This window comes from Tenebrio molitor, chromosome 9, assembly GCF_963966145.1.
Source record: "Tenebrio molitor chromosome 9, icTenMoli1.1, whole genome shotgun sequence".
Taxonomy (NCBI): domain Eukaryota; kingdom Metazoa; phylum Arthropoda; class Insecta; order Coleoptera; family Tenebrionidae; genus Tenebrio; species Tenebrio molitor.
The window spans coordinates 14,032,420-14,039,094 of NC_091054.1; positions in this window are offsets into that span (position 1 = coordinate 14,032,420).

The window sequence follows — 6,675 nt, forward strand, 5'->3', positions numbered from 1 at the left end:
CAAAACGACGAAAACTCAACACTTCTTTTGACAATTAAATGTTTTTAACATTTACCAGAGCCACTAACATTTCAGGTAATTCTCCGGTGGGCTAATCGGCCACTCATCGTAGTGAGGTAGTAACACAATAATTTGCTCCGGAATTATTTTATTCTCAATGTTTAATTGACCATTTGAAATACATAGTCGAAGATTTCATAAAGGTATTAGTAAATTAACAATTAAATTATGAGACGCAGCGTTAAGTAGTAGACACATTTAACATTAGGAATTTTTTTGATTTACCCCTTTAATGATGAATATAACATCATTATATTCTGAATATACAGGGTGTTAGGAAATGTTGTCCCAAGAATTTCAGGGTGAGTTTATGAGGGAAAATGTGGTCGAAAACCTTAATACCATTTTCTTCAAAAAAGAACTAGCTGACTTTTTAAGACTGATTTAAGTTAGTTGCACAAATGCATTGCATTATAATATAGGTATCATTTAATATAATGTAACATTAAATAAATGAGTAGGACTATACGAGAAGAATAGGATCTTTCACGGAACTTTGAAGCGCGCTAACTCTTGTGTGTGTTGGAGCGCCCGACACCCTTGCACTCCAAGCCGGAGCAGGTGGATCCATCCACCCCTGTCATCCAAGGAAGATGATGGAAGTTGTGCATCGAACGCACGCAATGGTTGTGCGTGTTCATAAACGAATGGGTCGCACGTGTCCCTATAACAAGCCTGCTTAAATCACGGCACCCCTTGATGAGTGGTGTTGACAATTGAATGTGTTAAAGCTAGTTCACGCTGGTCTGGAGTTATGCGCGTGAGCGTACCGGAATGTGAGGACGTTTAATAAATATGAAATATAATGCAATGCGTGGTTAAGTTAAAATTCAATAAATCTGTAACATATCGTTTTAATAAGTTTCAGTTTTTATTGTCGCGTTTTCATTATTAGAAAAAAAATTTGTAGAAAAATGTTAAGCTTGAACTTGTACATAAAGCTGAGAGAAAAATAATAATAAGTATATATGACTTCACGCTTAAGGCGCTCCCATATTGTGATGCATCTTTTGCAAATAGGTATTCTCGTGCATGTTTGGAAAATACGCTCACACGAATACTTGTCATTTGTTGCTGGTTATTGACACCTATGGATGTTTGTTCATTTGCAAATTTTACGACTTTGCAGATAAGTTAACAAATGCGAAACAGCACAAAATTTTACTTGCTCTAATAACAACGAGAATAGATCGAATGGCGTCAAATGGTTTAAAGACTCGTCGAAAACAAACATGTTTAAAGAAGATTGTGACCATGAATGTTTCAAATTTTAGGGAGACACCTCAAATTGATTTTAAAGTCACACCACCCATGTAGAGCTTTGTACCGTAATTCACACAATTTCATAGACTTCAGCAAATTGAAATTTACACTTTATTACCTTGCTGTCACTGTCTGTTACTGATATTGAAATCAGACTTGTAAGGAAAAAATCCAAAATGAATGGCATAGAGATGTTGACCAATACTGTAAGATGTGCAGAATATACTAATATTACACAAGCTTAATACAGGAAATAACTTTTTTACCAATTTATCAGATTATCAAAATTTGTTGTAATTATTTGCATAAATAGTATATAACGGTATTAGACCGATATGGGTTATATAACAGACATGGTTGAGGTATTGTAAAATCGAGGCGGAGCCGAGATTTTATAATCAACCGAGTCTGTTATATCCATATCGGCCGTATGTTGTTTTATAGTTTTCTTTATACCAATAATACTTAACATTTAACGATGATTTATTTGTAAGACTGACATTTCTCTTTACTTCAAAAATTAAATTTAGTTGTCATCTATGCCGTAACCGTAGCAACGGTAGCAAAAATAACGGCCTCGGTCTGATAATTTTGAATAACGGCCTAGTCTGTTATAGGTATCATATCAATCAAGCATTGAGTACTGATAAATCCTAATAACAGTATGGTATAAAGAAAATAATATATAGGTAGGTACAACGTACCAATTTAGATCTGAAGCATGCATTTTTTATTTGAAGAAAAAACGTCAGATTTTGGAAATGGCATTTATTTATAAACATAATAAAACAGAAAGACACAACTTTTCAAAAATACCTCAGTTGAGCCTACTCTCCTTCACATAAATTCTGCTCCCGACCACTCTACATAGCATTATTTACGACAAGCAATATATTCTTTGCCACAATATAAGTCAGCGGGAATTTCAATGAAAATGAAATTTATCAAATTCTGAAAAAGTTCTGTAAAGTTGGAGTTGTGTTACGAACGAGGTCAGTCTCAAAAAGATATTAAATTAAATAATTATTCTAAATAAATTAACTTAATATAAAAGTTATCTTTCAACAATAACAACTCCAAGGTATTGTTTTTAAAATAAAAGTATATGTATACAGGGTGTTTTCGAAGTTGAGACGTTCCTTGTAACAAGAGGTGCTATACATTATTCTTAGTAAAATGTTTGTATTAACGTAGATAACTGATTGTATATTTTTATTGTTTTCTAAAATTTTGAGTCCGGTCCTGTCTATTTCCCCGTTGTACTAAATTAATAAGTAATGACTAATAACTGACGTGGCCCAGGATGGTGTCTTTCTGGAAATTGCTGTGCGTACTCTCTGGACGCCGCAGCTGCATTCTGATAACGTGATAACAACATTGCCCATATGCATTGGCAACATATCTGTGAGCTCATTATTTTCGTAATGATAAAGCCATTCCGACTAATTAGGTGACAACTCAGACAGTATTTTTGATTAACGTCCATGCTCATTTGATTTTTTTGTCAATTCTAATTTCTAACAAATCAGCGCTAATTTGAGCAGGACCAGTTTCAAAAATTTCAAAAAAATTAACTTATTGTAGGTATCTTCATTGCCGTACACATTTTACTAAGGTGATTTTGGCTAAAACTCTTTAGAACAACGCATACTATCACATGTTAAAAGGAACGTCTCAACTTCGAAAATACCCTGTATATATGAAGTAAATATGAAAACTTTTCTTCTCTTTCTCTTTACTGGATATTTTAAAAGTTTGCCCACAATAGCACCTTAATAGTGATAGGGTCAAAAAATCGTGGTCGAAGTAAGGTCCGACTCTTATTGTACTCTCCTCAAAAGTGGTTTTGTGCATGCATTTTATTTCGTTCATCATGACTTTTTTTTAAATTTTTCTTTATGCAAAATGTCTTGGTAAGGAATCTAAACCTATTAATTTTTGTGGTAATCAAATTAGTGATTTTGAAAATTTACGCAGTTTTCTGTAATTTTTTCGTTGCAAAACGGGACCAATTTGAATGTTTCTTAATGCAAAATATTTGTCTTAGTACAGAATCTAGATCTGTTGAGTATCCGGATTAGTGGTTTTGAAAATATAATTATGCAATATTATCTAATTTTCTTTTGTCCATGATAACTTTTGCTTCGCTCACGATAACTTTGGAAAAATGCACCGAGTTGAATTTTTCTTTTGCCAGTCGGATCAGTTGTTTTGGAAATGAGTGCAGTTTTTCACTCAGATAACAATATCCTCAAGTATTCCATAAGGGCTTTCTGGCAAATTCTACCATGAAATTTTTAAGTATTAAAATTTTAATGAAGTCATGTACGAGTATAGTTCTCCATATTTCTCTGATATTTTAGATATGTTTCAATTAGCTGTATAAAGTTTTTTTTTTTAATTTTGTTGTACTTTTCTATATCTTTTTCTGTTACTATTTTCCGTCGTCTACGATTACTCAAAAGGTTTAAACAAAATGAACTTTGAGTAAATGACCTGACCTGATTTGGTCTGGTTAGAGCAATAAAAACAAGTGAATAGAATACTCACAGCCTAAATAGGAAAGGAAAGTGTTTGATTATATTAACAATAACAAATAACAATTAACAAAAAAGAACAAGTTTTTGTTAAACTAAACCAATTTTATTTTTCTGATCGACAAAAATATTCAACTTTTTAACTTCAGAGGCAAATCCCTCAGAAATGTTCCTTATTCGTACAGACCTACTAAAAAAGACCTCCTCTTTCATAATCCGCCATTAAAAATGTAGTTGGAGGCGCAGCAATGACGTAACAATCATACGTTTCGTATGAGTACAACTTTCGTCCCCCTACGTGCTGACTCATCTTAAATTTTGAAATTTGTAACGATAAAGACACCAGAAATAAACTCATCCAAGTTTTTCGCCTACACAACCTGTGTGAAACTAACGATAGCAGGTACATATTACATTTGAATTAAAACTGTCAATGCATAAAGCAATAAGAAGTCTGATAGTCCATTTATATAATTCTATAGAAGCAATTAACGTGTTGGCTTGGAAATTTGTAGTGTGACTACATAGTACGTACTATACCCTTCGGTATAGAATTTCCTATTATCGTAGAATAGTATATTAAAATACAAGTTGCAGAAGGCATCTATTCAAGCACGAATTTGAAATTCCGAAAAAAGCCGCGTGGCGGCGAGTTGAGGAACAAATGAGTGCTTGAAGGACCTTCTGCAACGAGTGTTTTATACTGTTTTTTCTATTTTGCCGCGTTTTTAACCATTTTATAAATAAAAAAATTAAGATTTTAAATGTAGGGAATTTTGCCGTGTTTGGTGACATCTTTTATGTGGCATAATTTTAGCCGGCTGTGAAAAAAAATAATTTAAAACGTCAGATTTTTTTTAATTTTCGCGTTTGATGTTTGAAAATGAATGTTGAAGAAAGTTTATCACTAATGCCGCCGCAAATTTGGCAAATTGCACAAAAGACGTTAGAAAATCTACTGCCGGAGAAGTCCAAATCCCAGAATGAAAATTAAACGTTTTGTTCATTGTTATTTATTAATTTGCTGTGTTTTCTGCGAGATTTATTTTTTGACGTCTGTCAATTGACGCTACCAACATCAATACAGTAAATTTTACTAGTCTATTCTAACACGCCAACGAGCTATTAAAGCACTCAAATGACGTCATTTAGGTGTTAGAATAGACTTATTCTAAACGCAAAATAGAAAAAATAGGTTTCTACTAATTTTATTTTTTTTTATAACCTCATTAAACCTGAAATCCACCAACTTAATATCCATCTTCTCAAAAATTGGGTACCTGAAAACTTTTCATATTCCAATACTTCCTTTTTACATAACCATCAAGTGTTGCTATATTTTACTGTTTCTTATTTACCACCACAATCAGTTCTGTGATCTATTGTCTTGTCCTCTGACGAATATCTCCAATTCCAATTTGTCGTCTGGTTTTTAGTATTAAGCCGTTGAATCGCTGAAACCTTCATGCATAACCCGTTTCTTGTCATCTGCTTGTTTTTTGCGTTATATATCCTACTGTTTTATTCGGTGTTGAACGTTTCGCGTAGTCCCCCGTCCAATTATCCCACAAGTTATAAGATAGCCATCGTTCCCCCTTTCCACTGCACATGAACGGGGCGTGCGGTCTTCTTAAAGCCGAACCGACTCTTAAAATGTCAATATTTAATAACACTTCCTGTCACTTAGTGAAACAAAGACTGTTTGGCAAACAGCGCGCTTTTTCGCACACCTATCATTATCAAAATATTTGAGGTTTAGCGAACCCCCTTGAAGCACAGGTGTCAAAATTGTCCGTTCAGGTCCAGCTGATCTATTTGTTTTGGTTATTTACCCCTTATTTTAGAAAGATAGTCGTCGAAGGATTGAAGTCACCCGTCTTGGTTAACGTCAACATCCGGTATTTTCTCTCCCTTCGACGTAAAATTGATATTTATTAAGTGTTATCTGTTGCTGGTGTCTCTTGGAACAGGAAAATATGCATTTATTTACATATTATGTGAATATTTACATGCAAATTCTATTCATAATTTATGTAACCTCATGTACAAATGTTAGAATACTACTCAGGAATTGTTTCTAATACTCTAATATCGAAAAAACTCAATTTAATATTATTCGGGATCGTTTACGCTTAGAATGATTAATTCAATTTGATAATAAAAAAATATTTGTACCTACATTATAGGTACAGGGTGTTTAAAAAATGCTGCACGAAAATTATTGTATGGTGTTCAGAAGCATTTGGCAGGTGAAGGGAAAATATTTAAAAAAATTCTTGGTGTTCATTTCTCTGCACAATGGGAGTTTTGTGTAAGGATCTACAAACGCACGCAGTTGCCAAATTTACCATAAAAGAAACCTTAATCCACGTGCAAATTTAACACCAAGAATTTAAAAAAATATTTTTCCCTCACTTACCAAATGTTTCTGAACACTGTACTATAGTTTTAGTGCAGCATTTTTTAAACACCCTGTATATTTTCATAATATAAATTTATATTTCTCTTATTTTTCAGGTTCTGTTATTCATTTTTCTAATAATTAACAAGAACATAAGAACAATCTAGACATTTTAATTGAAAAATGAAACTGAAAACTCTCGGAAAGTGTTTTTTTCAAGATACCTCTATTAAATTAAGATTGCAAAGATCTAATATGGTTTTAAATTTATTTTTCCTTGTACCAGCCAAAAACCTCAAACTAATCGGAAAGATCTAAACACACTCAGCATCTGGCTACCTCCATTAAAAAGTCGTAGTTTGGTAATAACTATGATTATTTTTTTCTTCTAATTTGGAACCATATGAAAAACAT